Raw genomic sequence first — 25,344 nt, forward strand, 5'->3', positions numbered from 1 at the left:
AAAGGGAGACAGATAAAAAGAAGAAAAAAAAGAGAGAGCGAGAGAGAGAGAAAAGGAGATACAGATAGAACGAATCGAAGGTAGAAGAGTAGCTAAGCTACTCGACGTTTTTATTTCGTCTTACTCTTTGTCCGCGTCTCTTTCTCTTTTTTTTTCTCTCTCTATCTTTCTCTATCTCTATCTGTCTCCTAGCTACCATTTTTCTCTTTTGTCACGTCAGAGAAACGGGTTTAAATCGCCCGCGCTTTTCTACTGTACACTATTTTCGCCGTAAGCGCAAAATTTTTCCATTCGCCCTCTCGGGTTTTCCTCTTTTATACGTTTCTATTCGTCGTGTTTGAAATTATTACCAACGCCGAGTCGCGTATTTCTTTCTTTCTATTATTTTTTGTCAGGACTTTTCTCTCTCTCTCTCTCTCTCTCTCTCTCTCTCTCGTCATTCCGATATCCACGCTCGTCTGATTCAGATATAAAAAGAAATAAAAAACAAAAATCTAGTGTATTAGATATCCTCTCTCTGTAAAGAATTCGATGGATCATAAAAGATATTTGAATAACTTTTATAATTCATTATTTCTTTCAGTCTTAAGCGACTTTAATTATTGAACTTAAGAATTTCATTTTAATATACTTTTTTTTTTTTTTGTGAATTATAAAAAACAATTAGGAGATATGTACGTATGTATATATGTACATATACATATATGTGTATATTTATATTAGTATATTTATTTTTTTTCTAAGTTTATATACATATATATGTATACATATATATACAAACGTTGCACAGAAGACACAAAGATATGTTTGTTTAAATTTTAATTCCAATTGATGAAACAAGAGATGTTCTTGTAAATAAATAAACGTTTTAACGTAGACATATACATAGGAATATAACGTACTGGGATAAAAATTCGAAAGCCACCAAAATCGGAGATACGAAATATTGTTTTTCGTTTTATTGGGAATATTTAGTCTCATGCGTATCGTATGAGAGAAAGGGAGAGAACGAGAAAAACAGAGACAGAGAGAGAGAGAGAGAGATAGAGAGAGAGAGAGAGAGAAATAGAGAGATAGAAAGAGATAGAGAGAGAGAGACGAACAGATGGACAGACGAACAAACCAGACAGACATACAGAGCCAGTTTTGGATAGGTATTTTAGTACTCTCTCGTTATAAACTCCAAATTAATTTCCTAACCGTATGTGTGAATATATTTTTTTTTTACTACTATATATACATATATATATATATATATATATATATATATATATATATATAGTTCGTTGTTCCCAAATCTCTCCTTCAATAATTTTATCAATCTTGACGATGGCGAATTGAAACGCTAAATTAGAAAACTACATACGTATTCCCGGCAAATTTGTTAATTCACTTATAACCATTGTTAAATTGTTTTTTTATCGAATATATTTGTCTAATTCAATATTAAAAATCAAATATTTTGATAAAAAATGAGGAATTTAATATCGTCAAAAAAAATTCGTTTCATTTTTTTTTACAATAAATAAATTCTCTTTTTATCCTCGCTTTTTGTATCTATCATATATAATATAAAGAAAAAAAGCAATTTAATCTTCGTAAACGTTGTGTCATCTCATTCATTTAAATTGTTTCAGTGTCATTAGTGTGTAATATCAAAGTCTTTACGGGACGACATTCTCCCCTTATATATTCAAAACTCTTCTCTTTAACCAACCAACTTTTCTCAACATCTCGAATCTCTGCCAAAAAAAACATGAACGCTAATACCAAAAGTTCAATGAAGTAGTTTGCTGTAAGAAGAAGAGCAATTACCTGTAGCACATTTATGTGTCGGTGTAATGTGATGGATTCTAGACCAAAAGCAAAAAAAAAAAAAAAAAAAAAGAGAAGAAAATATATATATAAAAAAGAAAAAAAAAAAGAACGATCTTAAAAAGAAGAGAAAATACACGACTTTCTTTCTCCGGTAATAATTCAGTATCCCTTCAGAAACACTGTCTCATCGATCGTAAAATCTTCTCGAAATTTTCGAAAATTTATACCCATAGATAAAACGAAAAATTATTTTTTAATATTCAGTACGAACGTGAAGTGAATAGAGATACACAAAAAATATACACACGCACTTTACGCACTATAAGATATATACACATATACATGTGTGTGTGTGTGTGTGTGTGTGCGAAAGAAAAGAAAAAAGAAAAAGGGAAAAAAAAAACAAAGAAAAAAAATGACCAACTCAATTCATTCTCGATATAATAATATCGAGGACAACAACGTACGATTTATTAGAAATTTTTCACTAAAACGTGAAAAATGTTATAAAGAAAAATGGACGTGACGATGTTAATTTTCCAAAGAGACAAAACATGTAAATTATTTGTTTAATGATTAATTTGAATTTTTACGAGACTATTAAAGTGTAATAAGAAACTTTATAGGACACGTACGCGACCGAACGCGATGGCGAAACGCGCCGTACTATTCGCGTCATGACTCGAGAGGAATGGTTTTGACACGCCGCCGGCTATATCAGCTTTTTCAACGACGCAAGGAAAGATACAGAGAATGGCAGGGCGCATGTGCCGATATATAATCCGCCGCCACCGAACCGCGCGCCACCAAGATGATCCCGTTGTCTTTTACGTGCACGTGGACATTCGATAAATACGTCTTAGAGACGTTTTTTTTGTTCTTTTTTTTTTTTTGGTTTTTGTAAATCCATCAAAATGAAAAAAAAACAATAACAAAATATTGAAAAATTTGTCAAAAATGTTGCAAAATTAATCCGACCGATGTCAAATCGATTTGAAAGGTGTTGAGACAAACTACTAATTAAATATCATGATGGAGTAAAAATAATTTGCAATATACATTAATATATACGTAAGAATATTGTCCGAGTTTTAATTTGATATCAGTTTCTAAGTTAATCTTAAGACTTTGTTTGTTTGTATTTTTCTTTTTCTTTTTTTTTTTTTTGTTTTTTTACGAATTTTATTTTTGTTTCTTATGAATTCGTATGTTATTGAAAATAGCTTTCAAAAAAATTAATGAACAATCGTTCATTTTAAAATTCGTCCTCTATATTACTTATCGCTTCATAAAGCAAAAATATCCAAGTGTCGGAATTTTACTTTGAGCCATTGGATGTATTTCGCGATTTTAAAAAATTGAGATAAAAAAATATTGGCAACAGAAATAAACTTGCTTGGGATGGGGGAAAAAAGAAAGAAGAAAAAAACAAGACAAATGAAATAGTAAACACGACTCCCATTCGCAGAAATATTTTTTATTTGTGAAATCGTGAATAATATTCGGGTTACTTTTTCAATATATCATGGAAACTTTCGATGGAGATTAAAAAATGTTCTGCAAATTACATTCAATATTTTTTTTCATTTTTTTTTCTCCTTTTATTTTATACATGAAATGTATATAAAAGCCGATGGGTTTAAACGTTGCGTTTAAAATATACCGACGAGCATAGATTTCACTCGAATAATCGTAGATATAAAAATTTATTTAATTTGTTAATAATCGTCCATATTACATTTCCAGTTCCTTTGTTCGTTTCTCGAGATAAATCCAACGTAAATAAATCCGATTCGAACAAATGTTATCTCCTTTTACTTTTTTTTTTTTTTGGTTTTTCTTCTTTTTTTTCTCTCTCTCTCTTTAAATTAATTTTCTCTCCCCATTTATAACTATATAATTATCACTCAATATTCTTTCGATTAAACGATATACTATCGCAATTTTTTTTTTTTTTTATAGTCAACATTAAGTGCACCACAGATCGATTTTATATGGAAAAAATCGAAACCTTGTTGGCAAAAAAATTGAAAAAAAAAAAAAAAAATTAAAAAAAAAATATATATATATATAGTTATTATATCTAATATTTGATTTATTATTTCTTTTTTCGGTCAATTTTCCATCTTTTATAGATCGTAGTTAAGGAATTGGAAGACGAAAGTGGAATGAGGAGGGTTAATTTCGCATGGGCAATCGATCCATGTAAATACTCTGTGATCGGAATCGGTGTTCCAGTGCGAAAGCTCACGAGCTTTCCAATTTCGAGGAACACGAACTCGGTCAGGGAAGCTGTCGTTGGACAGGATCGGCTCAGGTTCGAACTTGATCGAACGGCAATTACCTTGATTGAAAGGCTAACACGAGTGTCTCTTCCCTATGCTACGAATCGAGAATCTAAAATTCAAAGATAGAAAGAGAGTTTCTCTTCGTTATTCGAATATCACGACGAATTTCATACACGTCATTCCCTAAAGTGGATTATTCGTTTTAGTATTTTTCCTTTTCTCAACAATAAAATCTCGATCAAAGAACGACAAATCATTAAATTTATTTAGAATCGTAATTGGAACAATCGTGGTTAAATTAATCTCGCGATATCAATGCGTGTAAGCGATCGATGAAGATCAATGATCTTCAATAATAAAAATCAAGTTGAATTTCTATCCTGTATCATTGAACGATTCAAACTCGAGTTTTTAATAAAAAAAAAAAAAAAAAAAAAAAAAGAAGAAGAAAAAAGTAAAAAAAGAAAATGTTAAAAGATTTTTCGAAAGATCCTCACGAAAGAAAGTAATAAAAATTTCAATGAAAATGGATAGATCTTTATCGGGCAAATGTCTTTACTTATTTAGAAGGGATTAGTTTGTAGTTACTTTTTTATTGCTTCTCTATCGAGATAGTAGAGTATAAATGGAAAGGTAGTAGATATTAGCAGAGCCTATTTCACCGAAATCTTCTTTCCGATTCAATGCGGTTTAACGAGGGGAGAGGAGAAATAAAATAAAAGAAAAAAAAAAAAAGAATGGTGAAATGAGAAGAAGAAAGAGAAAAAAAGAAAAAGAGTGAGAGAGAGAGAGAGAGAGAGAGAGAGAGAGAGAGAGAGAGAGAGAGGTGTAGTTTACTCTGGTTCTGGAAATTGCATTTCCGGATAATTGGACGGCGAATGTTTATGCGCATGAAATTACATTCGAACGGATTTCCCGAACTGTCGAGGCGTTATTATTTCATTCTTATTATTTAAACGTTCTCACGGCGATTAATTAATTCAAAACGAAAACGATTGAAAATTTCTCAAGGGAGCGGAGGGGGAGGCGGGATGAGAAACAGTATAAGAGCGATAGTAATGAAAATTTCAACCGAGCAATTGCATTAAGTGAAATTCGTGCATGCAATGGACAAATTTAAAAATGATATTCTTTCCTTTTCCTTTTAACTTTATTTATTTATTTTTCAATCGAACGAAACAAACAAAGAACGTTGATTCGTTCGAAGATATTCTTTTTATTTCTTTTCTTTTAGCCAAGTTATCGACTCCGATAAGATCCCAGACAATATCACGAGAATAGAAATTATATATCATCGTCCAAGGCTAACAGTAATAATAATTGGTCTTCTCGATGAGATACAAAGCAACATGGCGAACGCGTAATGTATACGTGAATTACGTCGATAATTTGCCTCCTCGTGCTATAATCCTGTGCACTCGTCAATAACATATATTTACGATCCTCGATTTGTACTCGTGGCACGGTATTCACACAAATATCCGTTTGATTGCCTCCGTCACTTCTAACTTAATGACGCGTAAATGTGTACTCTAACATATATATATATATATATATACATACATACACACCCACGCACACAAAGACAGTCTCTCTCTCTTTCTCTCTTCTTTTATCCACCTATCTCACCCCGCCATGATTCTCATCATTTGTTGAGCTTATTTTCCTCTTTTCTTTTTTTTTCTTTCTTTCCTTTTCTCTCTCTCTCTCTCTCTCTCTCTCTCTCTTTCTCTTCCTCTTCTCCCTTTCTTCTTTCTACTGCCAATCTTTGATTAGGTTTAACGAGGACGTTGGAAATTATAAGCATTAAGACCACTTAATCTGCGCTACGTAGATAGTAAGCCTCTACGTTGTAATCGACGAAGAACCAACTTACTATAAGCTGATGTTCGCTTTTACAAGATCTCTCGACGGTTCTTCGAATATTCTTTTTCTTTTTCCTTTTTCTTTTCACTTTTCTTTCTTCTTCTTCTTCTTCTTCGTCTTCTTCTTCTTCTCATTTTCGATATTTATTGATTTCTTAAGTCTTTGTCGAGAAACGAAAGAAAAGAAAAAGAAAAGGAAAAAAAATGTGCTTACGAAGATTGCACGGTTCAAAACAGAGGACCTTTGAACCATCAATCTATCGGCTACTAAAATTGCAATATTGAGATATTGGGAGAAACAATTCATCCGCGTACAGTTTACCTAATTAAATTGAATCGTATCGTTCTGGTCTTCGATGAAAAAACAAAAAAAAAAGAAGAAGAAGAAAAAAAGAAAAAAGGGAAAATAAAAACCAATCGAATTCGTTCTTCGTCGATTATAAAAAAAAAAAAAAAAAAAGAAAGAAAAAAAACGTAAGAAAATTAAAACACGTAAATTTCTCTTCTTAAAATTAATCGATTTTTTGATTTTCAAATAGATCTCATAGCGAAGACTATGTTAGGGCATCGTCGTAGGTACGATAATCACGTATCCACAATTTTCAATCAGTACAAGTCGAAAAGTATCGATCGACGAGTGTTAATTTCAAAATTACAAAAGCTATAGAAAATTACATTATTGGCGCACGGCTACGAAATTATATAGGAGGGAAGAATCGATAATCGATAGATAGATAGATAGATCGAATGATCGATCGATCGATCTAGTCTTATCTTTCATTTTTACATGATCGTTAATAACTCTTCGCTACGGGTGTACCGAGTTCACTCGACAATAAAGCGTATAATTTCAAATCCAACCTGCCCTCCTCCTCTTTCCTCTTACTAAGCGATATTTGCATCGTATAAATTATATGCCACCGGTTATAGATTAGCCATGGATACATTATAATTAGGTATAGTTATGGTTAAGCCTGCTACTGTATCCACATGACTGATAATTTATATCTTTCTTTCTCTTTCTCTCTTTTTATTCTTTTCTCCTTGTTAATCGAATTAACAAAATAATATCGTTTCTTTTATCGCTATTATCATATTTCTATCATTCTTTCTATCTTATTCATTATGATTATATATATATATATATATATATATATATATATATATATATCTGGTATATAATTATGTACGGCTGATTCTCTATGTTGTTGAATCGGGTTTCGACGTGTTTACGATAAACATGTTTGAGTTTGTCACCCTTTGGCTCCTGCTAATTACGTTTGTAGAAACAGAGAGAGAGAGAGAGAGAGGTTGAGACAAAGAGACAAAGGGAGAGAGAGAGAGAGAGAGAGAGAGAACAAAACAATGAAATAAAATAATAGTTAAAATAATTAATAAGTACCATAGAAGTATTAATTAATTATAAATTGAGAATTCGTTATATATTATATAATATAAGTAGTATATAGTTCTATATAATCACGGATATATATATATATGTAAAGATTTTTATATAGCAAACATACTCGTTATACTCGATGTATGTATGCGTATTTTTATTTGAATACATTAATCGTGTTCTATCATTTTCAATTATTAAAAGAGAGAAAGATGAATGATACGAGAAATTGTATTTAGAAAAAGACATCTGACTCTTTTATATAAAAACAAAAAAAAAGCTATATTTATTATATTTCGTACGTACTGTAGATGTGTGCAAAGACTTGTGTCTGTGTGTGAATACATTAATCGTGTTCTATCATTTTAAACTGCTAAAAAAAAAAGAAAAAGATGATAGGAGAAATTGTTTCTAGAAAAGGACATCTGGCTCTTTTCACTTTGTTTTCCAGTCCGTAGGGATATCGAAAAGGGACTATCCTCTCTCTCTCTCTCTCTCCCTCTCCCTCTCTCTCTCTCTCTCTCTCTTTGTCCCTGGCTGATTTGGTTTTCAGTCGCGAGTCTACGAAGGGAGAAACGTTGAGAGGATCGAGGTAGGAGAAGGTAATTCGTTTGAAGTTCGAGCGGTGTTTGCGATGGAGGATTCTTTTTTCTTTTTCTTTTCCTTTTTTTTTTTCAGCGGCTCACCCTGAGGGCGAGGCCGCCTTTCAGGGCGTCGACGACGACAGGCTAATATCCGGCGTCTGACGCGAAAATCCCTCCTTTCTGTCGACGCCTCCTTCTCCCTCTCTCTTTCTCTCTTTTTCTATTTCTCTCTCTCTCTCTCTCTCTCTCTCTCTCTTTCTCTTTCTCTTTCTGTGTCTGTCGTCTGTCTGTCTGTCTACATCCGTCTCTCTTCCTTTCCATGCCGAAACAAAAAGTTGATTTTGAATGAAAAAGTTTGGACACGTGCGCTTTTTGAAAAAGGGAGGAAACTTTTTCTTTCGATACTCGAAATTCGAATGGGAAAAAAGTTATCGCAGAGAAATTCGTCGATTAAAATAAAATAATGAATTTTCTAATAATATCCTTCTTCCCTTTTTTTCTCCTCTTTTATTTATTCATTTATTTCTATTCCCTTGTCTTTTACTATTGTTGAAAGATTTCTCGCTTCGTCAGAAATTTCGTGGTGTTAAAAAATATGCTCGATTTATTTTCCATTCGAAATTACAATCGTACAAAAAGAACTTTTTTCAATATAATTATTAAAAACAGCCACGGATGCTTTCAATATTTTAATTAAAAAAAAAAAAAAAAAGAAAAAAAAAGCCTACGACTAAGATACCTAAATTATTAATTTAATAATTTAACATATAATAAGATATTATTGTCATCTTGTATATTTTGTTACAAAAAAAAAAAAAAAAAAAGAAAAAGAAAAAGAAAAAAGAAAGAGAAAAGGAAAATTGTAAAAGATAATCTTTTTTCTATGATCAAAATGATTTCATGATTTCAACAGATATCGTTTGGTTACAATTTACAACGTAGTAGAAACGTTTCTTCGAGCGAGCCAAACACGACACAAATATAACGATCATACAATCATTCGAGATATTAGCGTGACGGAGTAGACAGTTCGTTTGATTTCTTGACACCCCGTAGTATATATGAAGAGAGAACGAAAGGGGTCCAGGAGGAGGGTAGGCAGGGGGAGGGGCGGGTATCACACACGAGGCAACTCGTATACGACTTCGTAAGTATGCAGGAAGCGCTTGTTGTCTTCGTTACAACATGATTGTGAATAGAATATGATTCTCCCTCTTGAGTTCTTAACTCTTGAGTTAGTTCGTACGTCCGTACTTATTCACGAAAAAGATCCGAAATAATCAAGACAATAAATTGTTCCATTTCATCTGTAGATTAATTACGAGCCATCGTCAATTAGAGTCTTATTAATTAAAAATATAATATCTCTCTAACGTACGATATAACAAAGATAAAAATGTACTCTAACGACAAAACTTTCGAGAACGTATTTATTGTAAAAAAAAAAAAAAGAAAAAAAGAAAAGAAAAAAGTTGCATAATAATGGTTACACAAATATTACAACAAAAAAAAAAAAAAAAGGAGAAAAGAAGAAATTAATTTCGATAAAACGATAAAATTTTAACGATATAGAAAGATATAATGAGAAATAATTAATCTAAATAATAAATTGTTTCATTTCATTACTAGATTAACTGATCATATCGATTAACTAATCGACAAAGTTTTATATAGACAAATCGATATAATTGTCAAGATAAGAAGATATAATTTGAAATAGTTCTTTGTATTGAAATACAAGAGAATCGATATCAGATTGCAAAAAAAAAATTATCCATTTTGTACGGATAATTACGTATCAATTCAATAATACGATATAGAAAGAGATGATACGATAAATTGATCAAAACGAGAGTACGATAAAGAAGTTTATAGTGCTTTTATGCGAGACAAAGAGAAAGAAAGGGATAGTGAGAAAGAATGAAAGAAAGGGGAAGGATGAAATGGTGAGACCAACCAGTTGAAAGGAAAGAAGGAGAGTGTGATCTCGTGTCGAGTCAGACGAGACTCATTACGAAAGGTAACTATAGGAATATATATATATATATATATATATATATCTTCTTTCTATCTTCTCAATTCTTTCTTCCTCTTCTATCGAAGACAAAGAGATACAAGGTATCGAGTACTTACTTGGCTCTCGTGCCAACTTCCTGCGATCTGTCAATTGCCAATGAAACGATAAAAAGCTCTCTTTCTCTCTCTCTCTCTCTCTCTTTCTGTATTTCTCTTTCTCTTTCTCTCTCTTTTTCTAGCTCCTCGAAAGGATCACAATTTCGTGTTACGAGCTCAGCAGGAAATGGAAGGGGGTAAAAAAAGAAAAGAAAAGAAAAGAAATAAAAAAGAAAAGAAAAGGATAGACGATGCAAGAGCTTCCTTCTTCTGAACGTTCTACCAATGTTCCCTTGAGTTTGAGAAAAATCGCTTATCTAGGCGTGAATTAATGTCGGGACTCGCCGATCTGAAGCTTCCAAATATCTTTCATCGATTTTTCATCCCCTCCCCACCTCCCTCAAGGGACAGCTGCCGATCGAGCCATCCAACGATGCTGACTTTCAACTATCGTGATTAGGATATGACAAGGAGATGAAGTATAATCGTTCAAAGACATTTTTATCTTATTATTCCTTTATTTCCTTTATCCTCTAGTTTTATGGAATTTGTCCTAAAAATATAATATTTTGTCGCACATTTTATCAATCATTTATTTATTATATCCGTCTTTAAATTAACGCAAGAAATTATAAAGTAGTAGTAAAAAAAATATCATAAATTAGTAATAGTAATAATAATGATGATAATAATAATAATAATAATAATAAAAGCCGCAGGGTAGCTTATAACGGAGTTTTTGGTGATTGGCAACATCACCAGTGCTCCTGAGGACCCGTAAAGGTCCTTGCCTTTGGCCTGCCATAGTCGTTGAGTCAAAGTAGAGTTGCTAAAGCTATACGCCTGAAGGGTGGAAGTGTTAAAGGCATAAAGCTGGGAATAACGCTTAGTCAAACTGCAGCTTAGCTCTTTCTCTCTCTCTCTCTCTCACTCTGCATTCTTCGTCACTAACACCGATATTGCTTAACCTACCGTAAAGGGGACCCCATTTAGCAAATAGCAAGTCGATTGCCAAAATTTTGCGGATTTTGAGATCTTTGAAAATAATAGACGTCCCTTCCAGATCAATAACTCAAACATACCAATCTATATCATAGCAAAACAATATTCTAATAATTTATTTAATTTCCATTTTAATTACAATAGTCCATTTTCCATTAAAGAATTTATTTATAATGTTTTATAAAGCCTCTTTGTATTGGCTTCTTTCCCCAAAAATGTATTAAAGAACCGGTCATGTTTATTTAGTACAATAATAATCTTTCTCTCTTTCTCTCTCTTTTCCTAACTGGACTCGGGAGTATAAGAATAGACCCTAGGTAAGTCTTGCATGTCGTAAAAGGTGACTTAAACGGACAACCACTTGTAGGGTTAACCAACCTCAAGCCAGCAAATTGGTTCCTAAAATAAGTCCCTGCGATGTAACGATCTAGGACATTGTGCGAATAGACCGTTGAATCACAATAATAACGAATTGGCAAGGACTCGTGAATCCAATGAATATGTTTTATCTGAACAATCTGTAACTACTTTAATAGAAAACCCCAGGCCATGTATAACATAGTGTAGTGAAATGAACAAAAATATTATCCATTGCTACTACAAATCTACAAAACTGCAAACCATACGATACAGTTCAGAATTTTATAAAATATTCACGGATATACACTCGGAGCTCGCAAAAATGGTTACACCACAGTGATTAATAAACTAGGAGAAAATAATAATAATAATAATAAACAAAAGATAAGAAAATACAAATAGAAGCTCATTCGCATATCCAAATTAAAGCTCAACTCTCGAAATAATTTTAAAGCAATTAATAATGAATACGCTATATTAGTATTGATTTATTCATACTACAGAGTAGTCAAATGATTCAATACTTCAGACTTCGAAGAATGAAATAATCTAAACGCGAATAATAATGTAATAAGCAAAATCACGGTAAGCGGGAAAAAAAGAAGAAAGAGGATTTTAATAGAGACATATAAGTATTACGTGATATATAGAAAATCTATGAAACTATTTCCGCAATAAAACCACACCAGTTAATCAAGCAGTCAAAATATAAACAAATATTCATTGCTCAAGTTGAAACAATAAAAACGTATAAGAGAGCACACACAAAACTACACGAGGAAAAGAAAGAACAATGGTCTAAGAAATCACAACACGGTAAACACTATATCATGCAATACCTACCCAAATATAGATAAACAACTCTCTTACAAATGGCTCACAGGGGGAAAACTTTTCCCAGAAACAGAAGAATTCATTCAATGCAATATAGAACAACGTTGTAGCCATAAGACACAGAAGGTACATAATCAAACAGATACACACAGAGACACACCTAAAATATATATCATCGATATAAAGAAACAATAGAGCATATAACAGGAAGATAGAGATTATTATCTACAATAGATACTACACTGGTGGATAAAATACCGTAGCGAAAGATCATACATCAAAAAGTTGCAATCCAAAATCATCTCATACAAACACACACATGCAATATTTCAAATAAACATTGAAAAACGTACTATAACCATGACTATAAACTTTATTGAAAGAGGATATTACGTAGGATATTACGTAGTCATAAACAACAGATCAGATATTACACGTATTAACAAGAGAGAGATAGAGAGAGAGAGAGAGAGAGAGAGAGGGAAAGAAAAGAAAACCTATCTAATACCAAATGATACAAACATTAAACAAAAGGAGCGAGAAAAGACTACGAAGTATGCAATCATTAGCAATAAAAATGAGAAAAAGAAAAGAAAAGAAATTTAGAAATTATATTAAACACAGCAAGAATAGTCAGAAAATTCTTACAATAGTCACGATAAGTATCGACTTGACTAAGTTCATTCATATTGATTTTAAATAGCGCGTGAAAACATTTGATCGATACAAAATAATAATAATAATAATAATAATAAAGAGTATCAAACAGAAATAAAACGAAATGGATGGATATGAAACTGAAGACTATGAAAAAATGAATTCGAATGACATGTGACAAATATACAGCATACATCACATTCATTTAACATTAGAAAGATTCATACTAAAACGAGAGACAAGAGGACAAAGGACATAATAAAAATTAGAAACTTGCATTAGACACACAACCTACGTACTTATTTCTTAGAAATATTTAACGAAAGTTAACTTATGCAAAGCGACATGTACAGTATCAACATCAGGAAACCCATTACAACTTAACAGCACTGAATTCTAATGATTAAAGACGAAACTAAAATAGAGAAGTAAAAGACGAAAGTTCTTCATGTCAAGAAATAATGTATATAACAGGATCATATGGTTAAAAAAAAAAAAAAAAAAAAAAAAAAAAATTAACATTTTTAAATAAAGTGAAAATTTCGTGACAGCTATAAAAGGATCAAATAATTAAGATTAAAAAATATGATAAAAAGTGGATCATTAAAATTGTTTACAATTTCACTCGAAAAATGTTTTTTACACCTTTCGTTGGAAACATGTACGATCCAAGCGACAAGTGTGGACAAAATATGAATTACAAGCGCAACAGGGGAACAGTGTTCCTACCATGTATATATCACATCTATATATAAGCTTGTTTAGATTATATATACCTTTCACGAGCAACTTAACACAATCGACTTAGTATGGTTAAGAGTATTAGTGTTTGTACGCTGAGCTTATATTTTTCATTCTCTCATATTTATATCTTTCTTTGATAATGGCATGCGTCTTGCAATAATTTGTGCTAGATAGGACGCAGTGCCGGTAGATATTTGTTTCATGACATAAACGCATGGAGAACAATAAATATAATTGATACATATCGTAAATAACATATATATTTACGACAAGAGAAAAAAGAAATAAGATTTTAGAATATACTTATATATTGTTAGATATTATTTTAATAAAAGTCATTATATATGATTTCATTTTAGTTTATCTATAAAGTAGAATTCATATTAATGATATTACTTTTATGATTTTTCTTCTAGGATTAGTCCAATTTATATTATTAGTATTAATACTGTTATTAATAATATATAATATAATGATAGAATATAAGATATAATAATAGTAATAATAAGAATAACATATTCAAATATAATGTACATTCTCCATTGTAAAAGTTAAGTCAATGATATATTATTATTTGGAAATCTAGGATTGATGATTATAAAGATATCTTTGCAATAGTATGGATGAAAAATGTAGAATTTTTTTCTAAATATTCTTTTACTTTGAAAAATTTTATTATGCATTTGAACGATAATTATTTCCTAAAATCCTTTCGTTAGTTCCTTCCTGATGTTTTTTCAAATTTCCGAAATAAAGTAGGCCATCGGGGACTTACCCTTTGGAATTACTTGAAAAACGTTAAATTTTTGTTACATTTATTTATTTCATAAACTATGACTTTGGCATGATGAATCATTTTTATTAAAATAATGAATCATTTTTCACAACAGAATTTTATCACGAATTAACGGCAAAATTAATGAGAGAATCGATAAGAATTAAAATAAAACCGATATGAGCAAAAACGGAATAAAAATAAACGCGAGTATAATGAACCAGTGATACGATTATGAGGCAGGAAAACAAGAAGAAATGATAACGGACGAAAATAAAAAAAAAAAAAAAAAAAAACAAAAAGAAGCGTTTTATATTTGTCATCGTATCCCATTAGTATTGGGTATACCTGGGTAGTCACGTGTATAAATTATCAAGAATACAATTTGTTGAGAGCTCGCACAAAAAACCATCACGCGAAGTGACTCATGGAATGCTCTCATAAAGGGAGGCAGATCTTTGAGAAACACAAGCTAGTGTGGACTGATTATATCGTATTTATCTTGTTCATTGAAATATACTTTTTCTTCTTTTGTTATTGTAAATCACTATCATCATATATAATGTAGGATATACTTACATGATGTATATAATATTTATATATATATATCTGTATATATTTCTTCTTCTATTTCTTCTTTTTATCATCATTATTATTATTATATATCATCATAGTAGAGTAGTAGTAGTAATAATAATAATACAAAGTAGACTGGTTCTGTTGGGAAAACCGCAGAAAATAATATCGCTTGGAATTTTATTTCGATAGTGTGAAAACCAATTCATACGTTTTGATTTTTATCAAAATGACATATAAACATTCATTAAATATTATTTTTAACAAAATAAACGACAAGATCAGTCGAACGAGTTATCGTAATTTTTCCGTGTGAGCATCTCAAAATATGTTTACGCTTGCATTTGGAATGATTCAGATAATTCAAGATAATGAGCGCATACTAAAAGTAGGTAAATCGGCTAATTCAGAGAAATAAAACACAAATGTACAAGCGTCTGTATAAAAATCAAAAACGGGAACAAGAGTTTTGTCCATTTAACTGCAAATTTCAAAAAGTGCCATTATACTTATCTTATTTTTGAGGAAAATAGCGTTTACAATGCCAACTATAAATCCAAATGTAATTCTTGACCGATAATAATGAACGATGTCTGATTTTTAATATGAAAGTTTTAACGAGAAGCTTTATTTCTTATTAAAAAAAAAAAAAAAGAAAAAAAAATCGTGTCAAAAAATATTATTACTAAAAAGAAAGAATTTTTTCATGATTTAAAAAAGCCGACTCCTCGCTTAAACCTGTATCTTTAAAATGAAATCGTGTTCATTAATATCTATCAAGTATTATTTCTGGATTCTTTGTTGACGTAAACCAATATAAAAGCAGCGATGGTGAAAACCAGCCTTAAATAACATCAGACACATGCCAACTATGCAATAGCCACCGAGAGATAATAGACCATATCAGAGGAGATTGTCCAGCCTCAGTCAGTAAACAATACACCTATAAACATAATAACGTAGCAAAACAGGTAGACGTTTGCAATTGGCAAAGAAATACAAATTAATCGACAAAATTGTAACAAAAAATGATTGAAGATATAAACCAAAGAATAATTTAAAAAATCAAATTATAAAATTATACGATGAGACAGAGATATTGTTATCGATGAAATTACAATCAAACGATAGACTTGATATGAACGTTAATTATAAAATCCAAAAAAAAAAAAGTTACATACTTATGATTAATCGATACATCATTGCCGAGTAATAAAAATTTCAAATTTTCAACTTAAAGATAACTTACAAAAAAAGTCTGCCGAAAATATCCAGAAATACATACATATAAGTACATTTAACAGAAGATATAAAACGAATGTGGTATTATAAATGAATAAGAATAATACCATTAATAATTTTAAGACGTAATATCCAGAACACTGCAATGGTCGATTTCGTTAATTAACAAAAATTCATTTACATCAATCTCCAAACATCAATCATGGTGAATATATTCGATAATAAGACGTTTTTTAAATAATATCTACAATCGAATACCATCCAAATTGTTACAAATAATTCCAAATCGTATTACATAAATATAGTACCAAATTAATTATACAGTCATAGAAAACATTAACATTAATTTAGTATTAAAAAAATACTAAATTGGTGTAGCCTGTGCTTGGTCTCAAAAAACCGACATGAAGTCGAAAAAATCATCGACAATAATAATAATAATAATAATAATAATAATAATAAAAATAATAAAAATTTCTTTCGAGATTTTACATGAACAAAGAACACGCATTCCTTGTTAAGATTATTTAATAATGATCTTAATCATCATACATTTATCTTTTCGAAATATCAAGATATTTGTCATTTTTAGAAACATTTTCCACGTGTACACATGAGAAAAACTCTCGAAGAAATGAGCATGCTTTGATGCAAAGCTAAAACCTAAAAAAAAAAAAAAAAAAAAAGAAAAAAGAACAAAAGAGAGAGAAAGAGAGAGATAGAGAGAAATGAAAAAGGTATCCGTTTTTCTCATGACAATGAGAGCATCAGAAAATGTTAGAATTGCCTTCGAAATTCGAGGTCCACGTTCGGAGTACATTTCTGTCGGTAGCAGGATGTATTCTCGTTGACTGAGATCAGGGAGTGAGAGAGAGAGAGAGAGAGAGAGAGAAAAAATGAGCACGTATTATATAATGTTCATGAAACGAATGTATATTTTTTTGCGAGATTACCATCATTTTTCAACAGCTGCCGGAAACATTCTTTTACTAAACAAACAAATGGTTGTCCCTGATCGGCCATCGAGCCTAAAATTGTGCATTTTGTCTCTGTTCTTACGAAAGTACATATACGTCCTCACAAACACATACACGTATACCCATAACATATATTACGTATATAGACATATATATATATATATATATATATATAATGTTGATAAAACGTATAACATATCAAAGATATAAAATATGTTTCGAGATCTCGGATCCGTAGGATCACAATATAGTGTTATTGTTATAGTTAGAGATAAGGACAAAAAATAAGAAGAGAATTCGGAAATAAATATAGAGACGTTATCAAAATATAATTTTGAACAAAAAAAAAAAAAAAAAAAAAAAAAAAAAAAAAAAATAAAAAAAAAGAAGAATATTGCGAAACAACGAAGGAAAAATCGTTGAAGTTAAAAAAGATATGGGAAGACTAGGTCGATAAATTTCGTGACCGTCGCGACGCTCGTAAAAGGATCTCACGTATGGTAGAATAGCCACGCAAAGGGCTCAGGGTTAAAGGGACTACTACGGCAGGACTATAGCGATGTAATGCAATCGTAAAGCACGGCAAAGTACGTCGCGAATGTCGTTGACCAGAGAGACCCGTGTGTCACCGCCCTTTACACGCGATCGTAACCGTTTCTCTTATCCCTTTTCCTTTTTTTTTTTTTTTTCTTTTGGTGTCCCCTAACTGTACTCTTGCCCACCCACCAATTCGATCTTATTCAAGAATTGTGACTTTATTTACGACGTTGGCTTAGTCGACGATGGCTCGTAAATAAATATAATACCATTAAAGTTATTTCATACGATAAGACAATAATATATAAAGATATCATAAACGTTTTGTAATAATAATAAGAAATTATTTTATTTTTTCTAATAAGATATATGTATGCGTTTGTATGTGTGTGTGTGTGTGTGTGTGTTTCTTGATTTTTAAATCGTTAAAAGAATAAATCTTAATTATCTTAATGCAATCTTATCTAAAAATACATAAGATAATGTTTTAAAAGCATACTATGAATAATATTTTACACGTAACGTACGCCAAACTTAAAGAAAAAAAATTCATTCCACCGGTTATTAAATGAGGCTAGTACTATAAGCGAGCTTAGAATTAGAATTCTTGGAGTATCGTCGACACGTTTATTAGGAGATCATGCGACTACGTCCAACTATATTGGGCCGGTGAGCCCAGAAGAAGAAGAAGAAGAAGAAGAAGAAAATTGCGTGAACGCTCTTAGGTCGAAAGGCCATCGGCCAGACAACCTACCTACAAATCTGGCCAACTAACATAATGCGTCAATGTGACGTAATTGTCGGCAAATGAACGATTCAAGCTGTAATTAACTTGTATTTATACGTACACTGTGATATACATATAAATAGATAGATAGATAGATAGATATATATAACTACTTCTTTCAATAGATATTATTGTACCTAAAATTAACAGGGACTTTTATCGAAAAAGAATGTTAATTTTATATCGATAATACTCTATTGTATTTTCGTAATATCATGAAAATCAATATACGAGAATAACGACAGCTTTATCGATATTTTTATTTTGTCACGATTATCAAGATATTTCTAAGAAAAAATTTCAAACATTAATTGTTTTGTTACTGATATTGAATTAGTTAAGTTATATCAAGAAATGAAACTAGCTATTAGTTTTTATTTTTTCTAATAATATTTAGAATCGTTGGAACATCGTCATTTCTTTCTTACCGTCATTATTATTATAGGGTTTGTTAAGAATTAAGTATATTAATGATCGATCAATATTCTGGATTTAAATGTTTTATGACAGAATTATTAATAACGTCTTACATCGTATATTTTATTTTATTTGAATTCTTTTTCTTAAACTTATTAAATTGCATTTAACAAACTCTTGACAAAATTTCTCTCATTCTATGATGAAAACATTTGAAGTTTTTTTCCTAATCCGTCATGCAACGAGACATTGTCATGAAACTTTTGATCACCAAGAACTTTTCTTTGCCTTACTGTCACCAGAAGTCACCCAGTTTACCGAACGGACAATCTAAAGAGTATATTTTAGAATTTTAGATTAAAGAAAAAAAAAAAAAAGAAAAAAAGAATTTTACAGAATTATATTCACTAGCTAAAGTTGCTTTAACAGTGTTTGAAAGAATAAAAGAATTCGTATTATCACCATTAAAATATAATTTATCTGTTGACATTCTTAACGATATATTAAGGTAACAAATCCATCTAGAAATTCCTTCTTTGAATTTTATACAAATTTCAAATATTAAGAATATATCCTTGAAATTTGATAAATCGAGTAAAATGCGTTTTTAAAAAATGTTTGTTACTTTAATCATTGGACGTACGTAAACTCGGCTCCATATTTTATATTTTGGTTTTCATTTGTGCTTTGTTAAAATAGCCAAAGAAGGCTTTTTATAACTTCGATTAATGTTCGTAAAAATACGTGATATACGTAAATGGATTTGAAAAAATTTGCGGTGTGTCAATCTTTAAAATTGCTGCAAATATTGCCTCATGCACACTCGACGAAGGTGCCAATGCATATTTGCTGCTGATGCACTCATTCAATATCGATATTGACCGAAATGCGTACTGAGAGTACCAAAACTAAGATTCGATTGAAATTCAAACGCGAGAAGGGAGAACTTCTCGCAAACATTAAGAATCCTCTTCCCATGAAATTGCGATTGCTGTTGAGGTTATTGATCTTAGCATTGATGATTAGAGATAAAGTTAAGAATTCTTTATTTAATAATAATAGAATCATCAGTCTCAATTTATTGCAAGTAAAAAAGAAAGGAGATTTTTAGAAAAAGGTTTGCCTGCACTTTAACATAATCATTTTATGTTTCTTAGTACCCAAGTTGTTAGATATATTTTCATTGTTTTAAATTGCTGAAAAAGAAAAACGCGTTTTAGTTTTAATCAATCATATCTGCTGTAAAAAAAAAAAATATAGAAAATAAATAAATACAGGTATTAATAATTTTATTTAATATCGATATTCAAAAAATATCGATATTAAATCCCTGAATATTAAGCTCTGAAAGTTTCTCTCTTTGTTCCTAATCTTTTCTTATCTAATCGGGTCCATTGATTATAATTATAATTAAATTTACAATTTAATTTAATCTCGAGGAAGAAACTTTAACAGGAAATTTCAAAAGTACAAACGTTACTATATATTTACTATAAAGACTAGGCAAACTACTGGGAGCCCGGATACTCCGAGTACCTGAGTTTTATCTCGAGATATAGAATATTATTCGTGTTTTACTCGATGTACCGTAGTAATTGGAAAGATAACCAGTCAAATGAAAAATACAAATATGATAGATTTACAACCATACTTATATTTTACATTCATTATCATAAACTGAACACCATAAAGTATTCCACTTTACTACGAATATTCCAATCTCTTCATTAATCATATTGAACGTGATAGTTAAATTCTCACCCGAATGATAATCTTTCATAAACTGAGTGCAAAGCGTATAATTTTTCAGGATCCACTCTTCATTTATAAAATATGCAGTTGTAGAAATATAGAAGTATTATGATCTCAAGGATCATCCATCATTGGTAAGAGTTATATCAGATACCACAGAAAATTCTATTTCTATCTCACTTCATTTCGCATTACATATAATTAAAGTATATTATCATAATCGTTTTAGGATGCAAAGACAATGATATTTTGATTACCAATGCGATTATAAACATTTTAAATTCTTTATTATTATAAAACGAAATGGATATTATATTTATGGAAATTATATGAACAAAAATATAAATTATTAATAAATATCCGAGTAACATGAGGTAAACTATTCGTATTAAATATATCCGTGTATTTTTCATTTACTCGGATTTTTTCCTCTTTTTTTTTTTTTTTTTTTTCTTTTAATTTACCCGTATATCCGAGCAGTCGGATAATAACAGCTTTAATCTAGACATTAACTATACTAGTCACTTCCGCTAAATCACTTATTAAAGAAATACAATTTCCAAGATAAACTCATGTATCTATGTAGATTGTACTGGTGTGATTATTTTTCCGTCGATGGAGAAGTTAATTAATGCAGTATATACAAATAAAAGGCAAGGGATTAATTATGTCGATATTACAAATATATATATATGTATATATATATATATAAATATGCATTGTGATAAATTAGCGTAAACAGTGTGGAAGCTTTTATTATTATTATTCTTTTTTCCTATTCTTCAATTTCTTTATTTTTTCCTTTTTTTCTGTCACATGCATTTCTCTATTTTTTTTTTTGAAATATTTCCAAATCAACGTTCCCAAACAAGTTTCATACAAATATACTTATTGGCATACGTACACAAACGTATTGGGATATATAGTCAATCCCAAAGTTCGATCGAGAAGGGAGACCGCGAGAATATACAATACGCCTGAGAATACGCGGCCTCGTAACGTGGCTTCACTTTCCCGTCGATGTAATTCGAGAGATTGTAATTTGGATTACGACTACGAGAAAGAACATATTTATCACTTGAGGTTTTAGCGACGAGTGAATTATGCGAAAACGAAAATGTTGCCCGAAATAAAATGATTTTAGGAAAGTTATTGCTTCAGAAAGAAAAAAATGAAGTAACGAAATATGAATAAGAAAGATTGCTGTTACATAAGTAATGTTATTGAACAAGTATTGCATAATACTCTACGAATATTATATTATACGAATTAATGATATTTAAAAATTAATTTCAACAGATATAACACTCTGTATAATATATAAAATTATGAATATATACATACATATATGTATGTTATATATATATAGGATGGCCCTATAATTACTACTACCTTATAAATATCTTCAAAAAAAAGAAAAAATAATGAAATGTGAATAGAAAAGATAAATGTTAGATACAAAATACTACTGTATAACGAATTAATGATTTTTATAAATTAATTTAAATAAATAGACAACTCTATCTAATAAATACATTTAAGATTATAAATTTTTATACATACGTATACATATATGACCCAATAATTAATTAATATCATCACATTTTCAAAATTATAAGAATAAAAGAGAAATTCGTTGAATAAAATTTATCAATTTATCAATAAAGCAAAAAAGAGAAAGAAAAGGAAACAATTTTTTCGCTCATAATCGTTTATAATCCAATATATATGTATGTATGTATATATATATATATATTTAAGACGATGAAAAGAAGGGGAAAAAAAGAAGAAAGCAAAAAAAAACGAAAGTAAAGGCAGAAGAAAAAAAAAAGGAATTAAATGGAACGGAGATGGGTGTCCTAGAAGATACAATGATCTCGATTTTAGCTCTCACGTAGCTCTAGCAGTGTACCAGCTGGTCGGTCATTCATGTCTGGACATACGGCGTTAATTTACGATGTCGAGAGGAGGAGATGTAGCAGCAGCCTCAAGCGTTAAATGGCGCCGATGGCAGCTTCCACGTTATTTTGGTCGTTAACCTGTCGCACGAGCGTAATGTCCTACGAGCCATCGTAGAAACCGCGGAAATTCGTGGTATGAAATTGGGTTAAATCTAGTCAAAGAACCACCACCACCATCACCACCAGTACTACTATTACTACTACTACCAGCAACAACAACAACAACAACAACAACAACAACAACAAGACTACCACTATAGTCCTAATATCATCGTCATCGGATACTCGTGCGTGTGCTCTTTTATGAGATACGTAATGGTGACAACAACAAAGGTGCGATTTACGACACCCAGAAACTCTTTGTCTCTTGTTAGATATTATCCTTCTTCTAACTTCCTCTTCCTTTGGTTTCCTTCTTCCGTTTCGAAATATATAAGGAAAGGTCATGTTAGACCCTTTATTCTAAGAGGAAGAAGGATAACAAGTAGGAGGACAGAAATCGATTCCAACGGAACGCGACATTTGCGTTTTACATATAGCTTGTCGTCGTCGTTAAACTACATTTATGACCATACTCTCTATCTGTCTTCATCTATATCTCATAATACCCCTTTACACATGTTCCCTCAACTTTATCCCAACCAGTATAATGTTTTATACGGATTTCAAACTACCCAAGAAAATTGCTATTATTGATCTATCTATTCTTGTAACTATAGGGTAATAACTGTTTTCACGTAGAAAAATTTATGAAAAATATTCCATGACAAAGACGACAAAATATCGTATAAATTCACATCATATATTAATCTCCATCATATATATATATATATATATATATATATATATTATATACGTTATAATAATGTCGAAATATTAAATAAAAAAAAAAAGCATATATATATACATATATACACACAGATACAATATAAAATAAGTTAACATAATTTTCCATGATTAGTTTATGAAATTCGATATTGCCGGTAAAAGATTCAAAAGGTTTACTTGATAGGTAACCGATCAAAAAAAAAAAAAAAAAATAAATAAATAAAAATTGTCGAACTAACAAGAGGCTATCGAGAAAATTAAACGCATGTAGAATGAACGAAAGAGCATTATGTCGATCGACAACGATGGAACAAGCAAACGCTCTGTGTCATCTACATATGACCAAACACATTCGCTCACACAACTCTCCAATTCTATCCGGACAGTGACCGTATGTATAGATACATACACATACACACACATATATACATATATATGTACATATATATGTACATGTATATGTATGTGGCTGTGGTCGTTATATCCCTCATCATGCGTATATACGTACATATGTACATACACAGATGCATACACATCGTATTCACGCTCGAGGCGTAAATGACGTCGACGATCGCAACCTAGCATCGTTATTTTGACCGTTCCGAATATTCAAACGTTATGACACTACGGCTTGTTATGTATTTGCTCGTTTCACTCAAGCGAACGAACGTTCAAACCCTATGAAATTATCGGGTTCGAATGAAATCTCATCACCGGTTATACATATACTTGATAGGTCAAATGAAGTATTACGAGCTATTTTCATTAAAACTATTATGAATTTCGAATATGAATCATTTCTAAAGTTTTTACATTTGATCTCGTTAAAACTATAATAAAAGTAATTTGCATATTCAAAGAAACGAATGAATTTCAACAAAGAATAATTTCAAGTCACAAATCGCCTTTAATGATTTCGATTAAAACTAATTACAATGATTTGATTTATTTTCATCTAATTTGTATAAGTATCAAAAGTAAATAATTGAAGAGTTATCCACAAAAGGTTTTAGGAAAGACAATAATGTTGTTCCATCGATCGATACCTTTCTCGGTAACATTCTCTCCCTTCTAGTTCACTTCTACTACTATATTTAGGTCAAGAACAATCGACCTTGAAGAAGTTGCTCGAAGTAACACGATGAAACCGAAGATAGTAAGAGGGAGAAAGACAAGAAGAAGAAAAGCGAGAGAGTATTACTTCGTCGAAAGTTAAACAGAACTTTCGACAATTTTGGCAGGAGAATCGTGAAAACGTGACTTTCTTCATTATGAACGGAACATAATGAAAAAGCTCGTCGTTACTACCAATCATTACAATGAAATTTTCTAGTAATGAACGAACAAAAATTATAATTATCGCATGGGTCTTATAAATAGTATATATATATATATATATATATTAAAGCTGCTCACTTGAGAAATTAATTAACACCATAAAACAGAAAGTTGAGAAATGTAATGAAATAATATATATTACTTTTTAAAATTTCATTTAAGATATAAATTCAAATAAACATTAATAGAATGTATAAAGGACTTATTGCTACATTTGAATTACATCATTGCAACGATTTACATTATAATACGGAGTTAATCAGATTGTCTTCTGAAATCAATTATTTTTTATTCGATGGTCAACAAAATTTTTATGATATCATTTAATGATATTAAATAAGGAAACTTAGATAAATTTATTATGAATATAAAAAGTGAGAACTCCGTAAAGTGGATTACGACTTAAATTTTAAATAAATTCCAAAAGTGGAGTTAATCGATTTAATTTGTGATATTTATGACATATATTACAAATATATGAAATAAATTAT

General features: G+C 30.5%; 1 protein-coding gene across 4 annotated transcripts in view; it reads right to left on the bottom strand.

The window, feature by feature from the left end:
• Positions 1-25,344, bottom strand: part of LOC124423390 (alpha-mannosidase 2) — a 180,668-nt gene that overhangs the window by 110,812 nt on the left and 44,512 nt on the right. For 2 of the 4 annotated variants that reach the window (XM_046961067.1, XM_046961068.1), the window contains exon 1: positions 1,816-2,484. The exons of the other annotated variants lie outside the window; for them this stretch is intronic. The gene's annotated coding sequence lies outside the window, so the exon portion shown is untranslated. Of the gene's footprint in view, positions 1-1,815; positions 2,485-25,344 lie in introns of those variants that run through there. 4 annotated transcript variants of the gene reach the window in all.

The sequence above is a fragment of the Vespa crabro genome, chromosome 4, assembly GCF_910589235.1.
Source record: "Vespa crabro chromosome 4, iyVesCrab1.2, whole genome shotgun sequence".
Classification (NCBI taxonomy): Eukaryota; Metazoa; Arthropoda; class Insecta; order Hymenoptera; family Vespidae; genus Vespa; species Vespa crabro.